Genomic DNA, 18,987 nt, shown 5'->3' with positions numbered 1-18,987 from the left:
TAAAAGGCCTATTTCCTTCATACCTCATTGAATAAAAAATGTGCAAGATCTTTTTAAAATGTGATAAAAATGGTTTCATTCTGTCATGCCACTGCAGGTTCTGTAACAATACATAGTCCATTTTGTATATTTTTTTAATTTTTAAAGGTTGGAGGTAAGATATAAGTAATACTCATAACATTGAACTAAATCACACAGCTTCAATGTGACCTGGTTGGACGCCACCCAATTTATGTTTCTTTCAAATTAGGTTTCTCAAAAATAATGTTGTTCTACTGTCAAACGGTTTATAATTGCTAACACAGTTCATTTGTGGTTTGCAGAACTACATTTCCTTTGGCAATACAAGGAGAGTGAGAAATCATACAGATTTTTATTTTCAGTGTGTTATGAAAGATTATGTTAATCAAAGAAATCACAGCTTGGGTAACTAAGAGCAAATCAAAGTTTGGTTTTCCTCCTTTAGTAGGAAAATGCTATTATTATTGTGCATTGCTTTCTGACTAGTAATTCTACAACCATTCATTCTCTAACATGTAAACTTTGTTTCAAAAGCTCAGTTCATTTGTTTCAATAAACTGCTTATGATTTAGATTATGCAATGGGCAGTATTTTGTATTGAATTTCATTATTGTCAGGATAGTTTTAGGTACACCTAGACTAAAAGGCATTATTGCTGTATTCATTCATTGCTTTCTTTGGGAGAACAGAATGTATAACTTTTTAAAATATGAAATAGGATAAAGGAACATATTTTAAAATATACTTACATTTTCAAGTTGAATTAAATGTCTTGCATTATTATATAGTACAGAACATTTTAAGTTTCACATATTTATGAAATCTCAGAAATAAATAATTTACATGTATTATCTCATTCACTGTTCATGTCAAAAATTTAAGGAAGGATGGGAGGGCATGGGAAAATACTGGGAAATAAAATCAACCAAATTTTGCTATGTCCATGTATGAATGTACCACATTGAATCCCACTTTAATATACAATTTTAATGTACTAATTTTAAAGTGTGATAGAAGGAAAACATGTTGAGTGTAGGCTGAAGATTGAGGGAGAGAGAGGAAGGAAGAAAAGGGGTATACAGGGGAACGTAATTAAGCAAATTATGTTATATGCGTGTATGACTATGGCATAATGAATTCCACTAGTATGTATAATTATAATGCACCAATACAGATTTTGAAACAGGCTCCTTTATTATTGTGTTTTACAGGTGAGGACACTGAGGCACAGAGCAGTTAATTTGCCCAAGATCACAGAACTAGTAAGTAATAAAGTTGAGACTTAAATCTAAACCATGTCTGTGTGAATACAGTCTATACATATAACCACCATATTACACTCTCTCCACATGGAGTATTTTTCATGTTTGTATATTCTAAAAATCTATTTTTAGGGAAATTCCAATGTTCATAAAACTTTTTTGATTGACTGTTGTAATGGTTAATTTTAATTGTCAACTTGATTGAATTAATGACATTATGTAGATTGGACCATCTGAGCAGGAGATAACAACCACTTTGAACTTGCTAGTGGAGCATTTGCATGTCCAAGGATGGGAAATAAATTCCACTAAATTTCAGGGGTCTTCAACTTCAGTAAAGTTTCTAGGAATCTAGTGGTGTGGTACCTGCTGAGATATTCCTTCCAAGGTAAAGGATAAGTTGTTGCATCTGCCCCTCCTACAAATAAGAAAGAAGCACAAGCCTTGTGGGCCTATTTGGATTTTGGAGGCAGCACAGTCCTCACTTGGGTGTGTTACTTCAGCCCAACTACCCAGTAACTAGAAAAGCTTCTTGTTTTGAGTGAGGTCCAGAACAGGAGAAGGCTCTGCAACAGGTCCAGGCTGTGCAGGTTGCTCTGCTACTTGGGCCATATGGCCCGGCAGACTCAATGGTACTTGAAGTGTCAATGGCAGATAGGGATGCTGTCTGCAGTCGTTGGCAGTCCCACAGGTGAATCACAGAGGAGGCCACTGGAACTTTGGGACAAGGTCCTGCCATCATCTTCATACAACTACTGTCCCTTTGAAAAACAGCTCTTGGCCAACTACTGTACCTTAGTGGAAACTGATTGTTTGGCCATGGGTCATCAGGTTACTATGCAACCTGAATTGCCCATCATGAACAGGGTGTTATCTGACCCACCAAGCCATAAAGTTGGACATACATAACAGCACTCCATCATCAATTGAAAGTGGTACATACATGATGGGGCATGGACAGGACTCAAGGGTACAAGTAAATTGCATGAGGAAGTGATCCAAATTCCCGTGGTTCTTATTCCAACTGCAGTACCTTCTGTCCCTCAGCATGAGCCTATGACTTCATGGGGGGTACCTTATGATGAATTAACAGAGGAAGAGAAGACTAGGGCCTGGTTCATGGATGGTTCTGCACAATCCATAGGTACCACCCAGAAGTGGACAGTTGCAGCACTGCTGCCCCTTTCTGGAATGACCCTGAAGGACAGTGGTGAAGGCAACTCTTCACAATGGGTAGAACTTCAGGCAGTGCATCTGGTTGTGCATTTTGCCTGGAAGGGAAAAATGGCCAGATATGCAACTGTACACTGACTCACGGACTGTAGCCAATGGTTCGGCTTGCTGATTAGGGAACTGGAAAAAAACATTATTGGAAAATTGGTGACAAGGACATTTGGGGAAGAGGTATGTGGATAGACCTCTCTGAATGGGCAAAGGGTGTGAAGATATTTGTGTCTCATGTAAATGCCACCAAAAGGTGACCTCAGCAGAGGAGGATTTTAATAATCAGATAGCTAGGATGACCCAATCTGTGGATAGCAGTCAGCCTCTTTCCCCAGCCACCTCATCATTCCCCAGTGAGCTCATGAGCAAAGTGGTCATGGTGGCAGGGATGGCAGTTATGCATGGGCTCGGCAGCATGGACTTCCACTCATTAGGGCAGCCATTGCTGAGTGCCTGATTTGCCAGCAACAGAGATTGACCCTAAGCCCCTGATATGGCATCGTTCCCCGGGGAGATCAGCCAGCAACCTGGTGGCTGGTCAATTTTATTGTACCACTTCCATCATGGAAGGGGCACCAATTTGTCCTCACTGGAATAGACACTTATTCTGGGTATGGATTTGCTTTTCCTGCACATAGTGCTTCAGCCAAACCACCATCTATGGACTTACAGAATGCTTCATCCAGCATCATGGTATTCCGCACAGCATGGCTTCTGATCAACTAACTCACTTTACAGCCAAAGAAAGTGAGGCAAGGGGCTCATTCTCATGGGATTCACTGGTCTTACCATGTACCCCACCATCCTGAAGCAGCTGGTTTGGTAGAATGGTGGAATGGACACTTGAAGATGCAATTACAGCACCAGCTAAGTGGCAATACCTTGCAGGGCTGGGGCAAGATTCATCAGAAGGCTGTTTATACTCTGAATCAGTGTCCACTATATGGTACTGTCTCTCCTATTGCTAGAATTTATGGGCCCAGAATTCAAGGGGTAGAGTCAGGAATGGTACCACTCACCATTATCCCTAGTAACCCATAAGGAAAGTTTTTGCTTCCTGTCCCTACAAACTCATGCTCTGCAAACCTAGAAGTCCTAGTTCCAGAAGGAGGAATGCTTCTACCAGGAGACACAACAATGATTTCATTAAACTTGGAGTTAAGACTTCCCCCTAGCCACTTTGGGCTCCTCATGCCTCTGAGTCAACAAACTATGAAGGGAGTTATGGTGCAGGCAGGGGTGATTGACCCAGATTACCAAGGGGACATTGGACTGTTACTCCACAATGGAGGTAAGGAAGCATACTCCTGGAGTGAAGGCGATCCCTTAGGGTATCTCTTGGTATTACCCTGTCCTGTTATCAAGGTCAATGGGAAACTACAACAACCCAATCCAGGCAAGTGACAAATGTCTCAGACCCTTCAGGAATGAAGGTGTGGGTCACACCTACAGTTAAAGAGCCAAGACCTGCTGAGGTGCTTGCTGAAGGTAGAGGGAATACAGAATGGGTAGTAGAAGAAGGTAGTTATAAATACCAAGTATGACCATGTGACCAGTTACAGAAAGGAGAATTGTAGTTGCTATGGATATTTCTTCCCTATTTCATAAAGAATATGTTTGTACATACTTATACATTCATTAAGAGGAAATATTTGTTACTCTCCTGTTCTTTTTCTTTTATTATTTATTTTTTTTAATTTTATACACACTGTATTTTGATACATTGTACACATGAGGTACATCATTTCATTTCTATGGTTCACGATGTAGATTCATACCATTCATGTAATCATACATGTACATAGGGTGATGATGTCTGTCTCATTCCACGATTTTTCATACCCCCTCTCATTTCCTTCTACATAATCTAAAGTTCCTCCATTCTTCTCTCACTCCCCACCCCCCAACCCCCATTATATATCATCCTCCACTTATCAGGGAAAACATTTAGCCTTTGGTTTTTTGGGGATCAGCTTATTTCACTCAGCATGATATTCTCCAATTCCATCCATCTATTTGCAAATGCCATAATATTATTCTTCTTTATGACTAAATAATATTCCATTGTGTATATATACCACAGTTTCTTTATCCATTCATCTACTGAAAGGCATCTAGGTTGGTTCCATAGTCTAGCTATTGTGAAGTGAGCTGCTATAAACATTGATGTGGCTGCATTACTGTAGTATGCTAATTTTAAGTCCTTTGGGTATAAACCAAGGAGTGGGATAAGTGGGTCAAAAGGTGGGTCCATTCCAAGTTTTCTGAGGATTATCCACACTGCAGTCTCCTATTCTTCATCATATAATGTAGTATTGATTGACAACATCAGCAATATTTCTTGTTTTTCTTCTATTCTTGGGAGAGAACTACTATGTTTTCGGTTGTATGAATGATAGTTTTGTTAGGTGCAATTTGAACTGTTATTGGGTTGATTTGAAGATTATGATGTAAGAGTCATATTTGGCTATTAGGTTGACAAGGGTTGGACTTGTAATGGTTAATTTGAATTGTCAACTTGATTGGATTAAGAGATGCCAAGGATTATTAAGGGACTTCTGGGTGTTTTAATGAGGGCTTGTCTAGGAATGATTGGAATGTGGGATAGTGAACTGAAGTGGAGACCTTCCCTAAGTGTAGGTAGCACTGCCCAATAGGATGGTGCCTTGGGTGGAATAACAGTTGGAAGAACAAGGAAGCAAATGCAGATGCAAGCTCGACTCTTCTTGAACGGGTTCTTTATTGCTGCTTCAATCATCTGAGGATATTGGATTCTTGTTTCTTCACGCTTCCAAAGTGAACTCTGCCAGTGATTCTCCAGGTAGTTTCCAGAAGCTCTGGTCTGGGACTAGGGTAGCACTGTTGATCTTTCTTGTTCTGGGGCTTCCGCCTCTTGGACTGCACAGCTACTTGTTCTTCCAGCTCTCCAACTGCTTATGACTGTTGTGGACTATCCAGCTTCTGGTTGTGTATGCCAATCTAATAAATCCCCTTTTTATAATCATATTTCCCATTGATTCTGTTCCTCTAGAGAACCCTGACTAATACAACAGTAAACTATCAATCAAGTTCAACTAAGGATACACCAACATGTCATGAATCAAATATGGAACATATATAAAATATCTACTGAAGTTTGCATTGGATAGTGTATATTTAGTTTAGTTGATTGGAGATGGCAAATAAAAAGGGAAAGTTTTGATACCTTTGTGGGTGAAGCTTTTAGTTTTACTTTGTTACAAAGCCACAGTCTTTTCCAGCAATTCCAGTTAATTTTGTAAATGTATGAAAGACACAAAGATGATTTGGGTAGAAAGAATGAATAATTCATAGGAAATCTGTTCTTTCTACTATGAAGATAACCAATCAAAGATTCTGTCCCATTGAAGAGGTGACAAAAATGTCACATATTTGAAGGACAATATTAATGTGTAAAAGAACTATAAACTTTAACTGAAAGCACTGTGTGCTGTGCATTGCTAATTAAAGATGGGAGTGTCTCAGTTACTATGTCATGCCAGAAGAAATAAAACACAACAACACTAACAATAACAACAACAATAATACAAATGCAAATATTTGCAACATGCCAAGCATTGTTTGGCTTACCCTGTCACTCTTCCCAAATTCACAAGTAATTTTGATGCTATAAAATGTAGAAGTAGGAAGAGACTGTAAGACTAACCAAGTTCAACTTATGAGCAGTGTGGTTTCCCTCTACTCTACACCTGACAGGTGAACATACAGTTTCTGCTTAATGCTGCCAATGACAAGAAGCCCACAGGACAGCATGAAATGCAACCCAGGCCATTATTTTACAGTAAAAATATTAAGATTTTGTTGCCCTACCAAACTGTCTGTACTTCCATCTAGTAGGTCTAATTGGGCTTTGGAAAGGAAGAAAAATGCTTAATTTCTTCTCCCCATGAAAGTACTTGAAGGTAGCAATTATGTTCTTTCCATTCTTTAACTGATCACCCCAAGTTCTGTGAACCATTTATCATGTAAAATTGTGTTAGTCAGGTTTCCACCACTGTCACAAAATACCTGAGATAAACAAATTAAAATAAGGAAAGTTTTATTTTGGGTCACAGTTTCAGAAGTTTTAGTTCATGGTCAACTGGATCCATTGCTTTTGGGTCTGCAGCAAGGCAGTACATCATGGTGGGAGCATGTGGCATGGAAACTGCTTACCTAATAGAAGCCAAGAGGCAAAGAGGAAAAGGTCAGGGTCCCAATATCTTTTTCAAGGGCACACCACCAGTGACTTAATTCCTTCCACTAGGCATTACCTCCTAAGGTTCCATCAGCTCCCTGTAGTGCCACAGGCTAGGAATGAGGATGTCAACACATGGGCCTCTGGGGACACATCCAAACCTTTGCAGGAATGTTTTCACAGAAAGAACACAAAACTTAATTTGCTAGCCAATTTTTATGGGCCAAAGACCATAAGATGAGCCTTATAAATTATAAGTGGGAATGGAGTCATCTGCAGTTTTTCTCCATCTTGAAGTTATTGTCTGTCTTTTTTTTCCTGAACAAAATTTCATGAGAAAATCATCTTCCTTTGATATCTCACTGTTTGCTCTTAAGCAGTCTAAAAAGAGAAAACTTTTGCCAAATCATTGCTCGATTCACAGGCATTTGAATTTATTTGATCTGATCATGCATCCATGTAGTCAAAGGGTTTTCCACCTCATGTATCTGCCCAGCCTCATGCTAGGTAAGTGCTCTATCACGGAGCTATATCCCTAGCCCCAGCATGTCCTTTTCTTTTATCATTGATTACTTTGGCCTTGTACATAATCTATCAGTTTTATCTTATTGATGGCATCAGCCACAATCATGAACATGGATGATGTCATAAACTTGAGGTTTTGTTTTCCTTGTGTGTATCCTACTCTAGACAAGGTGGAGAGAAGGCTTCAAATTCAAGCACTTGAAAGTTAAGGAGATAGACTTTATGTTTTTCTCTTCCATCATTCTTATAGATGCACTAATGCTGAAACAACCTGAGACCAACATTTTATTTAGAACACTGAAGTCATTTAATTTTAACTTGTTTCCAATATCTTCATCTTGTATGTTTTCTCATCATTTTTAGCATCTTCTCCCTCTTTCAATGCTTTCCACTATGCCTCTATTTCATGAAAAACTCCATCCACCTCTCCGACTTTTTAAAAGGTTTTGTTCTTTTCCAAGGACCTTCACCAAGGAGTCCCTTGGAGGGAAAGTTACTCATCATTACACCTTGGGTGAGGGGAGAGGGAAGGGTGTTCCTGGGAAGCAATATTTTTCTATGTCCCCTTTACCACTTTCAAACCATTACTTTTCACTCTCTTGTTAAAATATCTTGTCCTTCAATATGATTTTGCCATTACCTAAACCTTCTCATTACTGATATATCTTTATTTTTTGGTGAGTTCATCACTGTTAAACTTTCAGGTGCCAAATCAGCTTACAGATTTTTTTCTGGAATATCAGATAGTCATATCTAAAAGAATAAAACAAAAAAATATAAGACTGGACCCAGAGTCTATTGCCACCTGCTATTGCCTGTCCTGATATCTAACATACATTCACCCATTGTCTCCATATCTGCTTCCTTCCCACATTTTGCTAAACTATATATCCTAGACCACAATCAGGCATTCGCACTACCCCTACAAGAAAAGGATTTTCAACAAGTCCGCAGTGACTACTAGTTGACAAATCCAATTTATTTGACATAACAATCAAAAACTGTAGGCTATTCTTCATTCTTAAATGATCTCTTACTTTGTCTTCCATTAACTATTTCTCTCTAGGTTCTCCTCCTTTCTCTTGTAGACTTCTGACCCTCCCCTGAAAGTTGGTGTTCCTCAGAATTCTGTCCCAGTGCCAGGTGCAGTGGTACAGGCCTGTAATCCTAGTGATTTGGGAGGCTGAGACAGGAGGATCATGAGTTCAAAGACAGCCTTAGTAACTTAGTGAGATCCAGTCTCAAAATAAATAAAAGGACTAGAAATATGACTCAGTGGTAAATCACTCCTGGGTTCAATTCCCAGTCCCAAGTTTTTTTTATTTTAAGTAAAAGAAAATCTGTCCCAGGATCTATTCTCATTTTACTTCATATTATATCTTCTAGAATCAAAATCCCTTTTTTCTCATCTTACTCCATTCACCAATATTTACCCCTAATTCAAAATCAGTCTAATTCTATCTGAGCCCTAAAGTTCAGCTCAAGAAATCTTGCTCTGCGAAGTCTCTTGACTAATTTCAAAAGATCTAACAAAAAGTTTTCCTTCCCACTCTTCTTCTAGGGAAAAGGCCCTTTAAATGTAATAATCATTCTTATAAAGGAGATCAGAAACAGTTCCAGCTTATCCCTGAGTCATGGATTTCTTTTCTTTGGCAGTCCTTAAAATTATTCAAACAAGTCAATCACTACTTCCTACTGGGACTAAGGGTCACATCACCCTCCCAATACTACAAAGCATGCTTCCTATAGCCCCTGGTTGTTCACTCAATTCCAGAGTGCAACCCTTGTGTGGCTCTGGATGGCCTGTAGTGTGAATATTGTGATTAAACTGCTACCAATCTCATCTGTTCAGTGTCAGGTGGCATGTGTTTAACCACATCCATAAACCTAAGATGAGAATCCCTCTCTCATCAATGAAGGTAAAGAGGAGGCAAATACAAGTGGTATACCAGAGAGTATGTCTTATTACTAGAGTTGAATATTAATAAATCATTGATAATTATATAATTCTTGGATAGGAGATGGAAGGAGTTGGAATATAGATAAAATTTTCATGTGTTTCCATTTGAATACCATAATTTGGGAAGAATTAAAATAATATGGTTGTCAGTCAGATAGTTCCATAGCTATTGTCCAATATGATTAACTATTTTTCAGGACCATGGTATAAACCAGCATGTCCAAGTTTAAGATGCTGTAAAACGATTTATTGATAAACCAGGGGGTTTTTTGCCCATAAATAAATTTTATTGGAACATAGCTATGTATAGTCATTTATGTATTGTCTATTAGATTTTATACTACAACTGCAGAGTTGAGTAGTTTTAAGAGACTATGTGACTTGAAAAGCCAAAAATATGTATTATCTGACCCTTTAGAGAAAAAAAATGCTGATCCCTGACATATAGGAAGGATGCTCTACTGCTTCATGATCTAAGAAATAGTTTTTGCTGTATAGAATTGTTATTTTAGCACATGACAACAATTTAGTTTAAAGAGCAAAACAGTTTTATCCAAGTATCTTGAATATATATTGTATCCCTGATTCTTGAATATTTATTATGGCACAGAGTAGATAACTAATAGTTGAAAGAAAGAAAGGTTGAATACAGATAGAATTTGGTTTATATACATACAAACACTCTCCTAAAATATCAGAGAGAGTTGGATGGCTTTATAAAATTTACTTACCTCTGTCAAAGAATGAAAATCATGGGCTGGGGCTGTGTCTCAGTGGTAGAGTGCTTGCCTAACATGAGTGAAGCACTGGGTTGGAGCCTTAGCACCACATAAAAATAAATTAATAAGGGCTAGGGTTGTGGTTCAGTGGTAGAGCGCTTACCTGCCACAGGTGAGGCACTGGGTTCCATCCTCAGCACCACATAACAACGAATAAATAAAATAAAGGTATTATGTTCATCTACAACTAAAAAATATTTTAAAATAAATAAATTAATTAAATAAAGATATACTGTCCATCTACAAGTACAAGAAAAATATTTTAATAAGAATGAAATCACAACAATCTAATTTGAAGATCACAATTGACTTTAGTTTTCAATTCTAGTATGGAGTAACATTTAATTCCACAAAATAAATATTTCGATAACACGAAAAAACTTTGAACTGAGCATAGGAATGTAATTACTAGGCATTGGGAAGAATGGGGTTGATAAAGGGAGGGTAGATAGATAATGGCTACAGAACACAGCTAGATAGAAGGTATAAGTTCTGTAGTTCTACAGCACAGTGGAATGGATAGAGTTCAGAATAATATATGGTATATTTTATTTTATTAAGATCTATAAGAGAGAAGCTCGAAGACTCCACACATAAAGAAATGATGAGAGAAATGTTAAATCACCCTGATTTGATCTGTGTATGCTATATGCATTTGTTGAAATATCACACTGAATCTCATTAATATGTACAATTAATACATGTTCATCAAAAAATAAAACAATAAGTGTTCTAATGGTCTAAACAAAGGAGGTTTGTTTTATAGACAAAAAAAATGTTTGAGAAAAAGGTAGAAACAAAAGAAAACAATTTAGTCCCTTCAAACTTGCTTTCCTTATAAGGCAGGGACAAGGTGGTAGGACAATAGAAAAATAACTGATAAATTAACATCAAGTTACATTGTGTATGTTTATTTATTTTTCTTAGCTTTTATAATTTATTTATTTTATTTTATTGGTTCATTTTCATTATACATGATCATAGAATTCATTTTGTTATAATTATGCAAGCATGGACTATATCTTATTATAATTAGGACCCCATTCTTATGGATGTACATGAGGATGATGGAATTCACTATGGTGTATTCATATATGCACATAGGAAAATTATTTCGGATTCATTCTACATTCTTTCCTTTTCCTATACTTCCTCACTTCCCTTCATTCCCCCTTTTCTAATCTACTGAATATCTATTGTTCCCCTCTCCCACTTCCTTATTGTGGATTAGCTTCCACAGATCAGTGAAAGCATTCAACCTTTGACTTTTTGGGACTAGCTTATTTCATTTAGCATGATAGTCACCAGATCCATTCATTTACTTTCAAAAGTTATGAAGTTATTCTTCTTTATGGCTGAGTAAAACTACATTGTGTATATATACCACATTTTCTTTATCCATTCATCTGTTGAAGGGCACCTAGACTGGTTCCATACCTTAGCGATTGTGAACTGAGCTGCTATAAAAATTGATGTGACTATGTCACTGCAGCATGCTGATTTTAAATCTTTTGGATAGATACCAAGGAGTGGGATAGCTGGGTCAAATGGTGGTTCCATTCCAAGTTTTTTGAGAAATCTCCATACTCTTTCCAGAATGCACACCAGTATGTCCAAATTTATGACGCACTAAAATGCATTATTGATAAAACACATTTTAAAATCCCCTTTTCTTGAAGACTCTTATGCAGTAGGTGTCAGGTGGGGCCTGGAATTTTTACCTGTGTCCCAGTTTGGCCAAGAATCATGATTCTATCATTGAGTGTAGCCTGGAGGCAGAGAAATTGATCACCCCTATACAATGGTATATAATATTTTCTTCCAATACCTTTCCTACCCTTTCTCTTCTCTCCTTTTTTTCTTTTCTCTTCTTCCTACCTTATTACTGTTGCAAGTTAATGAAATTTATATGAAGAACTTCAACTCCAGGTTATAAAAGAAGGCAGTAAGATAATGAATATTTCAGCCAAAATTCTGGTGTCCTGGAGTTGCAAAAGGTTAAAAGACTTATTATTAGGACTTAGAGCCTCTCCAAAATGGTTATAATTCTAAGACACCATTGAGGGTGATCTAGGGAGTAGCCTAATCAAAATGATTGATGTGAGATTAAGGATAAAGTGTCTTTTCTTTTAGTTAAGGAATTCTGGGAGGTTCAGGGATTTTCCTACCAAAAAGTTTAAATCAAAAATGTAATCTTTGCATGTTATATGTTTAAAATCTGTCTACATCTACCCTATCAATGTGGAAAAAGTATATCTATCTGAAACTCAGTGGACGTCATTATTGTTTGATCATTTATTATTATAAATAATCCCAATCCCAACTGGAAGTAGTTTGTCATATTTGTAATAAAAACAATTAAATGAAAAAAAATCCTAACTCTGGTGAGCTGAACTTGAAAATCTCAGGTTTGAAGTAATCACAAACATCATGTATGTCAATGTAATTGTTGAAAATATGAAACATGATCTAGTTTAAATCATTTAATCAGAGATGGGCAATGGTTCAGAAATGTAATGTTTCCATTTTAAAGATGTTAAAATTCATTACTATATTAGATTCATGTTTTTAAAACTTTTTGGACATTGGACTTAGGCCCAGAGGAATTTTGAAAATCAAAATTGACAGTACATATTTAACTATCATAACCACTCAGCAATTATGCTTAGCTGCTATAGTCTCATCCAATAACTCCACAATCTAGGAACTTGTGTGCATATTGAGATTCCTATGGAAGTTATAGCATTAATGAAATTGAGTTTTAAATTTCCCTAGGCTCAAACTAGACATTAAGAATATAAATGTAAATTAACAGAGAAGAACTAGCAGCCATGAATACTAACACTCAAATCACATTCATTTTCATTTAAATTTTACGCAGACATCAGGGAAACAATTTCTCCTCCATTCCTCTAAAGAAATTATATTAATAATTTTGGCAGTGTTCCTGTGATGGAATAACATGGAATGCAACATCTTTACATTACTAAGAAAAGAGGCATACTGAAAACTAATAGAGCATATTTGCTTTGTTTGTGGGATAATTTTAGAGATTGAACATAAATAGTCTACCCCTGAAATTAAGGAGATCCAAGGGCTTAAAAGTATGAGTTGAATATACTTATTAACCAACATTCTGTTAATAACATATATAATTATAAATAGGTGTGTGTGTGTGTGTGTGTGTGTGTGTATCTCAAGTAGAAGAAAAGGAGGCATAAAAGAAGAAGATGAAGCAACAACAACTCTATAAAATGATGTAGCTAGTGGTTTTCTCCCCATTTTTATAGAGATTCTACCATGACCATAGAGGATTGTGTATTCCTTTATGTGGCTTTATTGCCTGTTCTTACTTTCTCCTTCCCTTTTGTTCTGCAAATCATAAGGAAAGGAGGAAACAATGACAAACTGCCAGTTATTTACTGTTTGGTTTACTTACATTTGGTAAAGGCAAGAGTCCCCTACAGGTGGAAAGTCAGGTTCAAGGAGTTTGGGGCCCCTTAGTGCATAAGTGGACGGTGAGAGTCAAACCCTGCTAAGAATTAAAGATATCTGGTGAGTGACTACATTTCAAGGCAGTCTCCCCTCCTAATTTCTTTGTGGATTTCTCTTATGGATACTCCCCTCTGAAATAAGGTTATTCCTTGGTATTACAGATAACTTTCCTCTGGTAAATACAAATACTTTCTTAAATTTTAATTCTCTTTTCATGATAACCTAAATCCAAAATTTTCCATTGCACTCCTGAAAGAGAGGTGATATCAGTAAAAAAAAAATTCTAGGTGGTGTTCATACAGGTGAGCTGGGTGTGAAAGCACATGCCTGCAAGTCCAGATACTTGAAAGGGAGGCTAAGGCAGGAGGATCAAATTTGAAGCCAGCCTGGGCAACATAGTGAGACCCTGTACCAAAATTTAAAAAAATAAATAAAAGGCTGGAGTTCTATCTAAGTGATAAAGCACCCTCAGGTTCAATCCCCCATACTAGACAAAAAAGTTCATATAGGTGAGAAAGTTCAACGAATAACTTTTTAACTACAAATAATAAGTTTTTTAAAAAGTGAAAGAGAAAGAGGAATGTTTTACTTCAAAGATGTCAAAACATACTATGAAAAAATAATAATACAGCATGGTATTAGCTCAGAGACAGTCACTCATCAGTGGACCAGAACTGAGAATTTTTTTTAAATCAGATGTATAAAGGTGTGCTAATATTGTTTCATAATGAACTTAAGATCACTGAGGAAAGGATTGGTTTGTCAAACGGACAAGAGGAGGAAGAAAATAGGCTGCCCCCAATTAAAACCATGAACAAAAATCTTTAAAGACATGATTTTTATAAAGTATTAAAAACAATAGAAGAAAGTATGGATACTTTTAAAATTTATTGGGTGGTAAGTTGTGCCTAAGCAAAGTACAAAACCCAGTCTCCAAGAAGGAGAAGATGGAGAGATTTGATAACATCAAGTGGTAGAATGAGAGAAAATGTATATAAAAGAACATATAAAATTTAAAACCATAAAACTATACATAAATAAATATATATGTAACATACAAAATAAAAGACTAATTACCAGAATAACATTATATCTATGATAAAATGACACATTAAAAAAGGAAAAAATCATAACTTTAAGAAAAAATTTCAATTACTAGCAATCAAGCATATTTATATTAAAACATCATGAGATACTTTTGTCCAATAACATTGTCCATAAAACTTAAACTATTTATTATGTAAAATGTTGAGTATTGGGGAAATGGACACTTTCACACTTCTTGTTGAAGTCTTATTAAAGGGACAATCAGCAGTATCTACCTCAAAGAATTTGATCCATCAAATCCACTCTAGGGATCTTTTCTAAAGAAATTCTCATACAAGTCCACAAAGATTGATATTAAAAATAAAGAATAAATTGAAGAAGGTTTATTGTAGCATTATTTGCAATATGAAATAATTGGAAACAACCTGAGCGTCTGGTAATAGAGAAGTTGTTAAATAAATTACAGTATATCCACATAGTGGAATGTTATGCAGCTATTTTTTAAATGAGGTAGATCTATACATATTGATGTGCCATTCTGCTGTATTTTAAGTTGAAAAAGCAAGTTTCAGAATCCTCCATATAAGGTGATCCAATTTAGGCAAGGAAGTACATATGAACATATTAGACACATAAATGTGTAGAAATACATAGATTAAAGAAATGCATGCCAAATTATTGGAGGGGCAAAACTAAGACAGCTACAGCAGAGTAGAGGAGAGAACAGTTATGTGGTCTTTGGCAAGTTATGTAAATTCTCTATGGCTCAGTTTATGTACAAAATTCTTACTTCAAAGACATTTTGTGAAGATAAAATAAAGCAATGTATGTAAAGCACTTAAAATGAAGCCTGGCCATCAACTTCCTTAAGGAGACTCCCAAAATGCATGAAATAAAACCAAAACCATTAAGTGGGATGGCATCAAATTAAAAAGCTTCTGCACAGCAAAGAAAATGACTAAGAGTGTGAATAGACAGCCTACAGAATGGGAGAACATCTTTGCCACCTGCTCTTCAGATATAGGATTAATATCCAGAATATATAAAGAATTCAACACCAAAAAAACCTTCGAATAACCCAATTAATAAATGAGCAAAAGAGCTAAACAGATATTTCTCAAAAGAAGAAATACAAATAGCCAATAAATATATGAAAAACTCTTCAACATTTCTAGCAATCACGGACCTGTAAATCAAAACTACATTAAGATTTCATATCACTCCAGTCAGAATGGCAATTATCAAGAATACAAATAATAATAAATGTTGGCAATGATATGGGGAAAAATGTATACTCATACATTGTTGATGGGACTGCCAAGTAACACAACCACTCTGGAAAGTGGTATGTAGATTCGTCAGAAAACTAGGAATGAAACAATCATATGACCCAGTAATCCCACTCTGCTGTGTATATCTAAAATATCTAAAATCAGCATACTATAAGGATGCAGCCATATCAATGTTTATAGCAGTGCAATTAACAATAGCCAAATAATGGAATCAAATTAGGTGCTTTTCAACAGATGAATAGATAAGGAAAATGTGATATATATATACACACACACACAATACAATACCACAATATACAATATATATACATATATACAATATATACTCATTTCAGAAGAATGAAACTGTGGCATTTGCCAGTAAATGAATGGAACTGTAGATGATCATGGTAAGTGAAATAATCTAGATCCAGCAAGTCAAAGGTTAAATGTTTTCTCTGATATGCAGAAGCTAGACCAAAATAAGGAAAAAACAAAGAAGAAGAAAATAGGGGGATTCTATGAAAATGGAAGAGAGATTAGTGGGGTGGGAAAATGGTATTGAAGAGGAGAGAGGAGGGATAGGAAAATTGGTGGAATAAATCTGACCTGACTTCTCTATGTACATATATGAATATAACACAATAAACCTCACCTCTGTTTATATCTATGACATTAATTTTTAAAATACTATAAATAAACAGAAAGATCAGTAGAGGAAAAAGAACAAGGAGGAGGAGGAGGAAAGGGAAAGGGGAAGTACTGGGTAATGAATTAGAACAAAAAATATTCCATGCTTCTATAATCATGCCAAATGATTCTTAATATTATGTATAACATAAATGAACTAATAAAAATGGAGCCTCAACATAGTACACTTACTATGTAAGAAGTTGCTATTATTATGTTCTTAAATATTTTTCAATAAGAATGCATTCATAGATTGCCTATGTAATAAAAAAGAAAAAAGTAAGAAATGGAAATGAGCATTGGACAGAAATGCTTCTAAATTCAAAAAGAAAAAGGGAAAAATAAGTTGCTTGTACTGGAATTTAACTATACCCTATCCCAGGAGAACACAGGATTCATACTACAGATCTTTTTTTTCTTTTGTACTAGAATTGAACCCAGGAGTGATTTACCATTGAGCCACCTCCCCAGCCCTTTTTTTATGTTTCATTTTGAAACAGGGTCTCACTATGTGGCTTTGGGCCTCACTAAGTTGCTGAGATTGGCTTTGGACTTGTGATCCTCCTGTCTCAGCCTCCTGAGCTGCTGGGATTACAAGTGTGTACCACCATGCCTGGTCAATGATATATATCTTAAATTGTTCCTTTGATAGAAATATAATCATGGTTGCAATATTTTGCAACTCCTCTTATCAAGAGATGAAGGCAATTCTCTACCCTTCAGATCCAAACTAGGCCTGTGATTTTCTTCTACTAACAGAATATGGCAGAAGCAACACTGTGTATGTTCTAGAGCCTAGGCCTTTTGAGGCTATACATGTTCTTCTTTTGTCATTATGGAATGCTGCTCTGACTCCACCATATAAGGCAATTAGTGTAGCCTACTAGGTAGTGAAAGACCATGTGGACAAGAACTGAGAACTGAGGCATCCAGGCAACCTCTTGCCAAACAAGAGTAAGTCTATCTTGTACCTTCCAACACTGTTGACATTCCAGCTGAATGTAGCTGCACAAATTTGTCTATGAAAAAAAGAAAACTAGTAGGGCAAAAGTGTGATTAAACCACAGAATCATGAGAAATAATAAACTGCTATTGTTTTAACTCACTAAGTTTTAAATAATTTACTGATACAAAAGTTATGATATGTCATTGAGTGGGACAGTATGGAGAGAAAGACCTAGAAACCTCAGTTGTTCCAGTCACCATGTCTGAAGCACCAGACATATATGTGAGGGTATGTGGGAAGAACTCAGTTCCAGATGACCTGAAGGCAACCTCTTTCATAAGCCCAGACAAGTCCACTAGAAAGATTCACATTTAACCCACAAAGCTGTGAGAAATGGTAGGTTGCTCTTTTAAACTACTTACTTTTACAGTAACTTATTAAGCTGCAATAGATAATTGACACCATATCTAAGAAGCCCAATTTACTAGATACATAAAAAGTGCTGTAGTTTGGATATGGATTGTCACCCAAGGGTTCTTATATTAGAAGCTTGGTTCCCAGTGTGTTGGTGTGTTGGCAGATGATGTGGAAAGTTTAAGAGGTGAGGCCTACAAAAAGGTGATTAGGTCATTGGGCATGCTGCCCTTAGAAGGATTTGATGTAGTTCTCCTGAAACTCTGGTTAGTTCTCATGAGAGTGTTGTTATAAAACAGCAAGCCTAACCCCTAAATGACTCTGGTTTCCTCTCTCACCATGTGATCTCTCCATCTTGTACATACTCCTTCCATGATGCCATCTGCCATGAGCTCTTCATCATAGCTGAGTAAATGCCTGTACCATGCAATTTGGACTCTCAGCCTCCAAAATTGTGTGCTAAATAAACTGCTTTTATATTAATTGCCAGCCTCAGGTACTTTATTATAGCAATGGAAAATGGACTAATACAGAAAGAATCTCTTTTAAATTCAGTATTATCTCTTAGACATTCCCATCACCTGGAACAATGTTCTATCAACATGCTAGATTTCCCCCGCCCCAAGGAGTACTTTATCCCTGAGTTATATCCCTAGTACTTTCTTTTTTAAAAAAAAATTTACACAGGGTCATGCTAAGTTGCTGAGGCTGACCTCAAACTTGTGATCTTCTTGCCTCAGCCTCCGGAGTCAATGGGATTTATAGGCATGCACCTCTGTGCCCAAAAAGGTACCATATTTTAAAGAAAATTTCCTGTATGGGGTACAAAACGTGGTAATTCTAATTATTTAGACTTAATCATTATATTTCCTCTCAGTTATTTTCATTATTATTTTAGTTCTTTGTATTAGAAATAAAGTTGTTAATTCAAAATTTATCTCCACTTCATTCTAAATGATGTATGATCTATAACCAAAATGTATTAAGGACATATCCCTGCCCTCAGGGAAATAAAAGTACAATAGGATAAATAAGCATGTAAATAACCATGATACAAAAAAGAATGGGATAAGAGCCCAGAAAGGAAACGGGCTTTAGAAGCTCAGAAGAGATCATTTCAGGATGGAAGTTCAGGGA

General features: G+C 36.2%; 1 pseudogene; it reads left to right on the top strand.

Moving 5' to 3' along the window:
• Positions 1-1,491: 1,491 nt before the first annotated feature.
• LOC124971642 (uncharacterized) lies at positions 1,492-4,084 on the top strand (annotated as a pseudogene).
• The last annotated feature ends 14,903 nt before the right edge of the window (positions 4,085-18,987 follow it).

This window comes from Sciurus carolinensis, chromosome X, assembly GCF_902686445.1.
Source record: "Sciurus carolinensis chromosome X, mSciCar1.2, whole genome shotgun sequence".
NCBI classification, from domain to species: domain Eukaryota; kingdom Metazoa; phylum Chordata; class Mammalia; order Rodentia; family Sciuridae; genus Sciurus; species Sciurus carolinensis.
This window is presented reverse-complemented; position numbering and strand designations above follow the sequence as displayed.